Below are 13,729 nucleotides of genomic sequence, written 5' to 3' on the forward strand. Positions count from 1 at the left end.
ACCGATAAATCTACGATAATCGATCATTTCAATAAGCATTTTTCTAAGGCTTGACATGCTTTCCAACTGGCTACCCCTACCCTGGCCAAAAGCTCTGCAACCCCTGCAGCAACTTGCCCAAGCCCCACCCCGCTTCTCCTTCACCTAAATCCAGACATCTGATGTTCTGAAAGAGCTGCAAAATCTGGATCCCTACAAATCAGTTGGGCTAGACAATCTGGACCCTCTCTTTCTAAAATTATCTGCTGAAATTGTTGCAACCCCTATTACTAGCCTGTTCAACCTCTCTTTCGTATTGTCTGAGATCCCCAAAGATTGGAAAGCTGCCGCGGTCATCCCCCTCTTCAAAGGGGGAGACACTCTAGACCCAAACTGTTATAGACCTATATCCATCCTGCCCTGCCTCTCTAAAATCTTTGAAAGCCAAGTTAACAAACAGATCACCGACCATTTCGAATCCCACCACACCTTCTCCACTATGCAATCTGGTTTCCGAGCTGGTCATGGGTGCACCTCAGCCACGCTCAAGGTCCTAAACGATATCATAACCGCCATCGATAAAAGTGCAGGAGTCTTCATTGACCTGGCCAAAGCTTTCGACTCTGTCAATCACCGCATTCTTATCGGTAGACTCAATAGCCTTAGTTTCTCAAATGACTGCCTCACCTGGTTCACCAACTACTTCTCAGATAGAGTTCAGTGTGTCAAATCGGCGGGCCTGTTGTCCGGACCTCTGGCAGTCTATGGGGGTGCACACAGGGTTCAATTCTCGGGCCGACTCTTTTCTCTGTATATATCAATGATGTCGCTCTTGCTGCTGGTTATTCTCTGATCCACCTCTATGCAGACACCATTCTGTATACATCTGGCCCTTCTTTGGACACTGTGTTAACTAACCTCCAAACAAGCTTCAATACCATACAACACTCCTTTCGTGGCCTCCAACTGCTTTTAAATGCTAGTAAATCTAAATGCTTGCTCTTCAACTGATTGCTGCCCTCACCCGCCCACCCAAATAACATCACTAGTCTGGACGGTTCTGACTTAGAATATGTGGACAACTACAAATACCTAGGTGTCTGGTTAGACTGTAAACTCTCCTTCCAGACTCACATTAAGCATCTCCAATCCAAAATTAAATCTAGAATCGGCTTATTATTTCGCAACAAAGCCGCCTCCACTCATGCTGCCAAACATACCCTCTTAAAACTGATTATCCTACCGATCCTTGACTTCGGCAATGTCATTTACAAAATAGCCTCCAACACTCTACTCAGAAAACTAGATGTAGTCTATCACAGTGCCATCCATTTTGTCACCAAAGCCCCATATACTACCCACCACTGCGACCTGTATGCTCTCGTTGGCTGGCCCTCGCTACATATTCGTCGCCAAACCCACTGGCTCCAGGTCATCTATAAGTCTTTGCTCGGTAAAGCCCCGCCTTATCTCAGCTCACTGGTCACCATAGCAACACCTACCCGTAGAACACGCTCCAGCAGGTATATTTCACTGGTCATCCCCAAAGCCAACACTTACTTTGGCCGCCTTTCCTTCCAGTTCTCTGCTGCCAATGACTGCAACGAATTTCAAAAATCACTGAAGCTGGAGACTTATATCTCCCTCTCTAACTTTAAGCATCAGCTGTCAGAGCAGCTTACCGATCACTGTACCTGTACACAGCCAATCTGTAAATAGCACACCCAACTACCTCATCCCCATATTGTTATTTATCTTCTTGCTCTTTTGCACCCCAGTATCTCTATTTGCACATCATCATCTCCACATCTATCACTACAGTGTTAATGCTAAATTGTAATTATTTCGCCTCTATGGACTATTTATTGCCTTACCTCCCTACTCTTCTACATTTGCACACACTGTACATAGATTTTTCTGTTGTGTTATTGACTGTACGTTTGTTTACGTGTAACTCTGTGTTGTTGTTTTTGTCGCACTGCTTTGCTTTATCTTGGCCAGGTTGCAGTTGTAGATGAGAACTTGTTCTCAACTGGCCTACCTGGTAAAATAAAGGTGAAATAAAATAAAAATACCAGTATTGCAGAATTGGCGCATAAAAAAGGAAGTCACTGGGCCTCCCAAGTGGCACAGCAGTCTAAGGCACTGAGTTCGATCCCAGGCTGTGTCACATCCGGCCGTGACTGGTGGCGCACAATTGGCACAGCATTATACAGTATGACTGTGAATCCGTGGATCAGAGTGCATATGCTGGCACAACAATTACTCTATTTTCCACACCATCCCTCTTTCTTCTGTCTTGCAGGGAAAAGGCTGTGTATGAAGTTTCTCTCTCTCAGCTTTAACTTCAAAGAGGATGGTGAATGTGCAGAGAGACTGAGCTCTCTTATGTCAGCCATGTGTGGTATGTGAGAAACTGGAGGAATATGGTTTTGCTGAGAATAAGATAATCACTTGCTGCACAATCAACTCTTTCTCATCCTGTGGGACCTGGAATTGTGCTCTCTTCCTCTGCATCACTGGACACCACAACTGTCAGCTGTGCTTTACCTACAAACACACTGCAGGGGAGGACTATATAAACATGTAAATCAAATAACAGTAGACAGGCGTTATATGGAATGTTGATCTCTGTGCTTTTCCTAGTTAATTGCATGCAATATACATTTTGTCCAAACGTGGCGCTATATACTCACTTTTGTCTTTTTAGAAAGTTCACTGTAGCCTCAGTGCAATTGCTTCATTCACTGTGTAGACAGACATACAGTCGACAACACAATACTGTTTCTAGGGGCCGAGGTTAATCTGAGGCAATATCTTTTAAAGTCTATAAAGTATGAAAACCAGCCAAGAATACGCCATATCTGGTACTGAAACATTCTCAATGGTGCTGTGTTCACATTAGAAAACCATGAAATGACTCAGTGCCCGTGCCTAGTATGATGAGGGATAACCAGTAACATCTGAGTCACAAGGATTGGTATGTAATGAGGAACAATACTCCAATTACATATTCAGGGTTAAAATTAAACTTGAAACATACATTCTGACTGTTAAGGATAACTTAAACACATTTCTACACATTTCAATGTCATATGAGAACGGAAATAATCAAATCAGACACACGCCTGATCACACCGATATGATTGGGAGGAAATGCTGAGGGGATGCAAGAGGAGGAGGTCAGAGGTGATACACACTGACCAAAAATATATTAAATCCCAGCTGAGTCAGAAAGAATCTCTTTCTATTAAGGCACAAAGACTGATAAATTATTCTGCCTCCCCATCCCCCTCTTCCCCATGTGACTTCCTGTAAAACAGACGTCCCTTACAAAAAAAATGCATTTTTGTCACATTTGCATTTTCACAAGTGAAATATCTGTTTTCAAATGTTGAGCTTAAATTTTACATGTGAAACCATATTTTCATATGCACTACATTTTCACGTGAGGAGAATAACTTGTAAAAAAAATGGTATTCGTCACATGCTTCGTAAACAACAGGTGTAGACTAACAGTGAAATGCTGACTTACGGGCCCTTCCCAACAATGCAAAAAGAAAGAAAATGGAGAAATAACGGAAAAATAATAACACGTAGTAATAAAAGTAATAATAAATACACAATGAGTAACAATAACTTTGCTATATACACAGGGTACCAGTACCGAGTCGAAGTGCAGGGGTACGAGGTAATTGAGGAAGATACAGTATGTAGATATAACTAGGAATAAAGTGACTAGGCAACAGGATAGATAATAAACAGTAGCAGCAGTGTACAGTATGTGATGTGTCAAAAAGTGTCAATGCAGATAGTCTGAGTAGCTATTTTGTTAACTACTTAACAAACTATTTAGCAGTCATATGGCTTGGGGGTAGAAGCTGTTCAGGGTCCTGTTGGTTGCAGATTTGGTGTATCGGTACCGCTTGCTGTGAAGTAGTAGAGAAAGCAGTCTATGACTTGGGTAGCTGGAGTCTATGGCAATTTTTAGGGCCTTCCTCTGACACCGCCTGGTATAGAGGTCCTGGATGACAAGGAGCTCAGCCCCAGCGATGTACTGGGCCATACGCACTACCCTCTGTAGCGCCTTATGGTCAGATGCCAAGCAGTTGCCATACCAAGAAGTCATGCAGCCAGTCAAGATGCTCTCAATAGTAGAGCTGTAGAACTCTGAAGGCCCATGCCAAATCTTTTCAACCTCCTGAAGAAAAAAAATGTATTTATTGTCACATGCACCAGATGTGTTGTTTTACAGGGTAAGCCATAGAAGTTAAGTTAAAGTTAAGGTTTAGTGCCTTGCTCAAGGGCACATCGACAGATGTTTTACTCTAGTGACTGAGTTACTTTTGTGCCATTAATATCAAGCAAAACCTCAGTAGTCGAAAACAAAATTCTTAGTATTGCAAACAAAAAGAATGATATTGAAAGAAACAAAGATAAACCCTAAAGTAGTGATAGCAACAACAAAATAATTGCAAGGATATCCTTTTTAAATGCCAGAGCAAATTCATTGTAGCTCAGAAATTCATTCCATCAACATAGCACCCTGCATCCCACTGCTGGTTTGCCTCTGAAGATAAGCAGGATTGTCCCTGGATGGGACACCAGCTGTAGTTGAAAGTGGTCAAAAATAATAATAACAATAATAAAAAATGTGGGAAAAAAAAATCACATGGGAATTTATTTTTCACATGAGGAAAAATTAACATGTGAAACTTCACACGTGTCCGTAAACCACAGCTGTGTTCGAATACTCATACTAACCGCACTAAACATACTATTTATGTCGTACTAAATTCGCCAAAATATCAAGTATTCACGCAGAGGACACTATTTCCGTACTTTAGGGCCCATAATGCAATTCTTCAGGAAATGGGCGTGGCTTCACATCATTTCCAAATTTGAAGAAAATGGCAGAAAATATGCAGTCGAAGTACAACGAGGGCGGATACAAATTCATTGCTTTAACTAATTATGACAAATGTTAAGAAAAGGTTGAGCAATGTAATAAAGTAATGACTTTTCAAATAAGTTACCTTATGTGTTATATTGGCTGACAATTTGTTAGCTATGCTGTCCTTACGAACCACATAGAGTATCATTACAGCAGTATGTCCCAGTATATTGTTAACTCGCTACCTAATGTTAGTTGGCTACTTATACATCAAACTTGCCAGTATATTAACTATAGACTAGCTAACTACCCAACATTTATTGACTTGATTATTCCCGTCATTCTTAGCTTAGCTAAATGGTATAGTCGTTGTGCGTTCTCAATGGACATTCGGGTGCTTTCGTAAATTTGCTCTGGCAATCTACTTCGATTTCAGAGCACTCTCGTCTGAGTGTACCAGAGCGCAGAATAATGAATTGATGAGTGCTCAACACCCGGCTAAAAAGCGTAATTAGCAGCACAGTTACGGTTACCAATGCTCTGGATAACATGAAAACTGCCTAACCAGCTCTGCTAGGGCGATTAAAATTGTCAGAGTGGTCTCATTTGTGTCTGGAAGTAGCTAGCAGGCTTGGGTGCTTGACTGCTGTTGTAAGGTCAGAACGCTCAAATCAACCCTACTCCTCGTCCCGAGCTTCCAGTGTGCGCTCCGAGAGCAAAACGCTCTGAATTTACAAACTAACAATCTGACAAAGCTCTGAATTTACGAGTGCACTCTGGCAATCCAGATTGAAAATGTCTAACTAGTCATTTGTTATGCTAACTAGCTAGCAAGAGGTTGCATAGCAACAGCATCAACTTCCGGTAGACAGACTAAGAGCTAGCAGCTAAACTGAAAGCATACTGTTCATTGACAGTATACTAAAATGAACTAATAATATATAGTATATACTCATTCTGTATGTAGTATACAGTATGTTAGTAAGGGTATTCGAACACAGCTCACATGTTTTTCCACAAGTTTCTTTGTAAGGGGTGTCAGGATCCTTATCAAGTAAGGCCAGGGAAAAACAGCAAATAATTGATCAGTTAAGCACAGAATTTAATGTTTTTCATATAACCTAACTGAAGAGCATACTAGAGTGAGGCAGCTGGAAATGAGTGAGTGAGTGAGTGAGTAAGTATGGAGTGATATAATGGAAACCTTTGCATGTTTACTCTGTAATCATGTAGACTCTCTTACAAGCAACAGAGCTGGTCTCCACACGTTCTTACAACTTCCCCGGGTTCGATGGTTCTGAAATATACACACTACTCAGTAGCCATAAACCATAGCATTGGGATCCTTTATCATAATGGCCAAAGTACAATCTTATCAATATGGCTATTTTGTGAGATTTGTTTTTTTATGATACAGAACTCCAGTATAAGTGATACAGTCATTCAATGGCTAAACAAGCTCTATCTATATGGCAATGGCTGTAAAAAGGCAGCTCGGTGGCTGACTGGCTGCAGAGAGAGAGCCTGGGGGAGGAGCAACGCTGACCAGCTGGTCCCTGGGCACACACTCATCGCCTTGGTGACAGGACACAGCAGATGAGGACCTTATGTAATCGCAGGGTCGTTCAGTGTCCTAGTGAGTCCCTATGTTCAGTTAAAATTGTTTAATAATGCAGGGGACAAGGTCCATCTGTGGTTGTCTTTGTCAGCCCAGCCCAAGCCAAACCCCTGCCATCTGTCTACAGTGAGAGATGCCACTGACCACACAGTCAGTCAGCTACAATGTTGCTTGTGGGCAGACATAGAAAGGAGAAAGGAGAGAGAGAAAGAGAGAAAGAGAGAGAGAGAGAGAGAGAGAATATTAGATGCTGGCTACTGCCTCAGGACAGAAATTCTCAACAGAAGATGGTGGGGAAGGGGGAAGAACATTTGTTATTCTGCTTTTTAAATAAGATAACAGCGGCAGAAGAATGGGAGATACAAAAATTAAAAAGTTGGCTACCCACTGAAAACATCAAACTACCTATCTTTGAAAATTGTGTGGGTGATATGCACATTCCAAATTATTAAACTGGTGTTTGGCAGCATGTTGGAGCAGAATTTAAGATCGTCTTTCCTTATTCAAATGTTATATCATACCAGACACATACAGTTGAAGTCGGAAGTTTACATACACTTTTCAACCAAAACTATAGTTTTGGCAAGTCGGTTAGGACATCTACTTTGTGCATGAAACAAGTACTTTTTCCAACAATTGTTTACAGACAGATTATTTCACTGTATCACAACTCCAGTGGGTCAGAAGTTTAAATACACTGTTGACTGTGCCTTTAAACTGCTTGAAAAACTCCAGAAAATGATGTCATGGCTTTAGAAGCTTCTGATAGGCTAATTGACATCATTTGAGTCAATTGGAGGTGTACCTGTGGATGTATTTCAAGGCCTACCTTCAAACTCAGTACCTCTTTGCTTGACATCATGGGAAAATCAAAAAAATATATGTTTTAGACCTCCACAAGTCTGGTTCATACTTGGGAGCAATTTCCAAATGCCTGAAGGTGCCACGTTCATCTGTACAAACAATAGTACGCAAGTATAAACACCATGGGACCACGCAGCCATCATACTGCTCAGGAAGGAGACGCGTTCTGTCTCCTATAGATGAACGTACTTTGGTGCGAAAAGTGCAAATCAATCCCAGAACAACAGCAAAGAACCTTGTGAAGATGCTGGAGGAAATGGATACAAAAGTATCTTTATCCACAGTAAAATGAGTCCTACATCAACATAACCTGAAAGGCCGCTCAGCAAGGAAGAAACCACTGCTCCAAAACCACCATAAAAAAAGCCAGACTACGGTTCGCATCTGCACATGGGGACAAAGATCGTACTTTTTGGAGAAATCTCCTCTGGTCTGATGAAACAAAAATTGAACTATTTGGTCATAATGACCATCGTTGTGTGGAGGAAAAAGGGGGAGGCTTGCAAGCCAAAGAACATCATCCCAACCGTGAAGCACAGGGGTGGCAGCATCATGCTGTGGGGGTGCTTTGCAGCTGGAGGGACTGGTGCACTTCACAAAATAGATGGCATCATGAGGAAAGAACATTATGTGGATACATTAAAGCAACATCTCAAGACGTCAGTCAGGAAGTTAAAGCTTGTTCGCAAATGGGTCTTCCAAATGAACAATGACCCCAAGCATACTTCCAAGGTTGTGGCAAAATGGCTTAAGGACAACAAAGTCTAGGTATTGGAGTGGCCATCACAAAGCCCTGACCTCAATCCTATAGAAAATTTGTGGGCAGAACTGAAAAAGCATGTGCAAGCAAGGAGGCCTACAAACCTGACTCAGTTACACCAGCTCTTATTGTGGGAAGCTTATGGAAGGCTACCCGAAACATTTGACCCAAGTTAAACTATTTAAAGGCAATGTTACCAAATACTAATTGAGTGCATGTAAACTTCTGACCTACTGGGAATGTGATGAAAGAAATAAAAGCTGAAATAAATCATTCTCTCTACTATTATTCTGACATTTCACATTCTTAAAATAAAGTGGTGATCCTAACTGACCTAAGACAGGGAATTTTTACTAGGATTAAATGTCAGCAATTGTGAAAAACTGAGTTTAAATGTATTTGGCTAAGGTGTATGTAAACTTCTGACTTCAACTGTAACTCAAATCAAATTTTATTGGTCACCACATGGTTAGCAGATGTTATAGTGAGTGTAGCAAAATGCTTGTGCTTCTAGTTCCGACAGTGCAGCAATATCTAAGAAGTAATATCTAACAATTACACAACAGATACCTAATACACACAAATCGAAGTAAAGGAATGGAATAAGGATATATAAATATACGCTACTGTTCAAAAGTTTGGGGTCAATTAGAAATGTCCTTGTATTTGAAAGAAAAACACATTTTTTGTTAATTAAGATAACATCAAATTGATCATAAATACAGTGTTGCAATTGTTAATGTTGTAAATGACTATTGTAGCTGGAAACGGCAGATTTTTTATGTAATATCTACATAGGCGTACAGAGGCCCATTTTCAGCAACCATCACTTAATTCTAATGTGGACTACTTATAGAAAATGCTCCAGATACTCAACTAGTCTAAAGAAGGCCAGTTTATTTGCTTCTTTAAATCAGGACAACAGTTTTCAGCTGTGCTAACAGCAAAAGGGTTTTCTAATGATCAATTATCCTTTTAAAATGATAAACTTGGATTAGCTAACACAACGCGCCATTGGAACACAGGAGTGATGGTTGCTGATAATGGGCCTCTGTACGCCTATGTAGATATTGCATTAAAACAATCTGCCGTTTCCAGCTACAATAGTCATTTACAACATTAACAATGTCTACACTGTATTTATGATCAATTTGATGTTAATCTAATGGACAAAAAAAAGTGCTTTTCTTTCAAATACGAGGACGTTTCTAAGTGACCCCAAACTTTTGAATGGTAGTGTAAATATATGGATGAGCAATGACAGATCGGCATAAGCTAAAATGCAATTGATAGTATAGAATACAGTATATACAAATGAGATGAGTAATGCAAGATATGTAAACATTATTAAAGTGGCAATATTAAAGTGACTAGTGTTCTATTTATTAAAGTGGCCAATGATTTCAAGTCTTTATGTAGGCAGCAGCCTCTCTGTGCTGGTGATGGCTGTTTAATGGTTTTATGACCTTGAGATAGAAGCTATTTTTCAGTCTTTGATGCACCTGTACTGATCTCGCGTTCTGGATGGTAGCGGGGTGAACAGGCAGTGGCTCGGGTGGTTGTTGTCCTTGATGGTCTTTTTGGCCTTCCTGACATCGAGTGCTGTATGTGTCCTGGAGGGCGGGTAGTTTGCCCCTGGTGATGCTTTGTGCAGACCGCACCACCCTCTGTAGAGCCCTGTGGTTGTGGGCGGTGCAGTTGCTGTACCAGGCAGTGATTCAGCCCGACAGGATGCTCTTAATTGTGCATGTGTAAAAGTTTGTGAGGGTTTTAGGTGGCAAACCACATTTCTTCAGCCTCCTGAAGTTGAAGAGGCGCTGTTGCGCCTTCTTCACCACACTGTCTGTGTGGGTGGACCATTTCAGTTTGTCCGTGATGTGTACGCCGAGGAACTTAAAACTTTACACCTTCTCCACTGCTGTCCCGTTGATGTGGATAGGGGAGTGCTCCCTCTGAGGTTTCCTGAAGTCCACGATCATCTCCTTTGTTTTGTTGACGTTGAGTGAGAGGTTATGTTCCTGACTCCACACTCCGAGAGCCATCACCTCCTCCCTGTAGGCTGTCTCGTCGTTGTTGGTAATCAGGCCTACTACTGTTGTGTCATCTGCAAACTTCATGATTGAGTTGGAGGCGTGCATGGCCACGCAGTCATTGGTGAACATGGAGTACAGGAGGGGGCTGAGGACGCACCTTTGTGGTGCCCCAGTGTTGAGGATCAGCAAAGTGGAGATGTTGTTTCCTACCTTCACCACCTGGGGATGGCCCGTCAGGAAGTCCAGGACACAATTGCACAGAGCAGAGATGAGACCCAGGGACTCAAGCTAAATGATGAGCTTGGAGGATACTATGGTGTTGAATGCTGAGCTGTAGTCAATGAACAGCCTTCTTACATAGGTATTCCTCTTGTCCAGATGGGATAAGGCAGTGTGCCGTGTGATGGCAATTGCATCGTCTGTGGACCTATTGGGGCGGTAAGCAAATTGAAGTGGGTCTAGGGTGACAGGCAAGGTGGAGGTGATATGATCCTTGACTAGTCTCTCACAGCACTTCATGATGACAGAAGTGAGTGCTACGGAGTGATAGTCATTTAGTCAAGTTATCTTTGGCAGCTTTGCAAGGGTTAACACGTTTAAATGTCTAACTCACGTCGGCCAAGGAGAAGGAGAGCCCAAGTACTTGGTAGCAGGCTGCGTCAGTGGCATTGTATTATCCTCAAAGCGGGCAAAGAAGGTGTTAAGTTTGTCTAGGAGCAAGACGTCGGTGTCCGTGACGTGGCTGGTTTTCCTATTGTAGTCCGTGATTGTCAATAGACCCTGCCACATGTGTCTCGTGTTTAAGACGTTGAATTGCGACTCCACTTTGTCTCTATACTCACATTTTGCTTGTTTGATTGCACACAGGTCATGTAGACTAGAGGGGAAGTTGTCACGGTTGTCCTAGGAACGGGACCAAGGCGCAGCGTGTGTAGAGTTTCACATCTTTATTCCAAAGTGAAACTTCAAGCAAAATCAAATAAACGAACAACTAAACGTGACTACGTGGTACACAAAACAATATCCCACAAACACAGGTGGGAAAAATAGCTACTTAAATATGATCCCCAATTAGAGACAACGATTACCAGCTGCCTCTAATTGGGAATCATTCAAAACACCAACATAGAAAATATAAACTAGAACACAACATAGAAATATTAAACTAGACTACCCCATAGTCACGCCCTGACCTACTACACCATAGAGAAACAAGGGCTCTCTATGGTCAGGGCGTGACAGAAGTGTTTGCATTCTATCTAAAATAAGAGATTCTTATCAGCGTTTGACTGTTAGATTATCTCCACCTGCCAGGAACTATACAAACAGCACCCAATCATAAAGCAGTGGTGGGAAAAGTACCCAATTGTCATACTTGAGCAAAAGTATAGATACGTTAATAGAAAGTTACTCAAGTAAAAGTAAAAGTCACCCAATAAAATACTACTTGAGTAAAAGTCTAAAAGTATTTGGTTCTAAATATACTTAAGTATCAAAAGTAAATGTAATTGCTAAAATATACCCAAGTACCAAAAGTAAAAGTATAGATCATTTCAAATTCCTTATAATAAGCAAAGCAGATGGCACCATTTTCTTGTTTTCCAACACTCAGAAATAATTTACAAATGTAAGAATATTTTAAGATAATACACAACGCAGAGGACTAGAGGTCAATAGGGAATTAACGATCAATAGAAATAGTTGTTTTTCAGTTCAACATCTGTTTAGAATCTGTGTAGGAGTTTCCGTCCTGGACTCATAGCGACATGTGTCAAGTTTTCATTGGTTCGAATGATCTATACGTTGAGCCTGAAACAGGATACTTGTTATTTGGCCATTGGACCAATTTTACTGTAAGGAATTCTAATTGGTCAACCACAGGCTAGGGTTGGGGGTTATAAATTACATCCTGTCACTTTGTTCTGTGAAGAATCATTGAGGACAGGGAAGAATGAACATCTACCATCTACTTCCCAGCATAACTACTATGATTTGTTCTCTTTGAATAACATATTTTCCTCCCCGATTTACTTTGGGGTCTGTGTTATTGAAGGATAACATCAACTGCTAACATAAACAATGCATTTGTGTTTAGTGAGTCTGCCAGATCAGAGGCAGTAGGGATGACCACATGTTCTCTTGATAAGCGCGATAATTGGACCATTTTCCTGTCCGAATACTTTTGGGTGTCATGGAAAATGTATGGAGTAAAAAGTACATTATTTTGTTTAGGAATGTAGTGAAGTAAAAGTAGTCAAAAATATGAATAGTAAAGTAGAGTACAGATACCCCCAAAAAACTACTTAAGTAGTACTTTAAAGTATTTTTGCATAAATACTTTACACCACTGATCATCAATACACACTCAACTAAATTTTGATGAACATAGGCTATAGTCTGGGAAACACTACAATATGAGCTTTAAGTGTGTGGAGTCTCTCACATAAACAGACATTATCTCTCCTGTGAGGCCACCACCTGGATTTCCCCCACATTCTATCACCGTTGGTAGTAGGCGTTAGACAAAACAGGTGTGGGAGTAGGGATACGGGCGGTGGTTTTAAGAAGTCTGCTGGCACCTCATTGGCAGGTAGCCAGTCTCAATGTTCACCACCCTGGAATAACAACTACAATACATACATGTGTAGTCATGATTGGGCCTGTGGTGAAAATGAGGGCACATAAACTCAGAGATGCCAAAAAGCTGTGATACCAAAGTGTAGTGAACTCAGCATTACAGGTCCAAAATACTATTACATCTTTGTGTTTGCTGTGAATGTGGTATTATACTCTTTAGTGTGGCCTTAGGTGCTATAACCATTGACTGGAGTTAGTGGTGAGGCCCCAAATCACCCAAATTGCTATGAAACCATTGACTTGGACAATAACAAGAGGAGGCCTCAGAGAACGTGAGTCCAAGTGTCTTGGTTTGCATCCATAAAATATTTAATAGGGTAAGACCTAAGACACGTGTGTGAGTGTGTGTGTGTGTGTGTGTGTGTGTGTGTGTGACCCTAGGCACAATACATCAGTGTTATTAACTTGGGGCGCCACGGCATTCCAGGGGTGAGGGAGGGAGAAAGGGTGTGAGGAGGTTAACAAAAGTATCTCGGAGCACAAGGCACCTGCTGTATTTGAGCCATAGCTGTGAGTGTGCAAGTGCATGAGGGGAATCTACCTGATACTGTCTGACGTAATACGGAATGTTTTAAGCTTTGAGCTTCAGAGCATTAACAAGTGAATGAAACCTCCTACAAATGACATGATGTTCAAAGAAAGGTTTGAGGAAGTGTAGGTTCCTTCAACACCAAGTTCACGTCATATTTCTACATTTTTATGACTTCTCTGCAAAAAATGACAGACAATTTTTTCACAAGTGGTTAAAAGCAAAGCACATTTGTGTTTGATATTTGTTTATGAAAGGTTGAAGGTGAAAACCATAATTGCAGGATGTTGGAGTCCAGACAGAGGCCACCAAACCTATAAAGGCATGCAGCAGAGCTGACTCATCACTACCTATTGGTCTCCCAGTGAAAAACTACACCAACATGCAATTTTAACAAAGACCATTACTGTTTTAC

Source organism: Salmo salar, chromosome ssa11 (assembly GCF_905237065.1).
Source record: "Salmo salar chromosome ssa11, Ssal_v3.1, whole genome shotgun sequence".
Taxonomy (NCBI): Eukaryota; Metazoa; Chordata; class Actinopteri; order Salmoniformes; family Salmonidae; genus Salmo; species Salmo salar.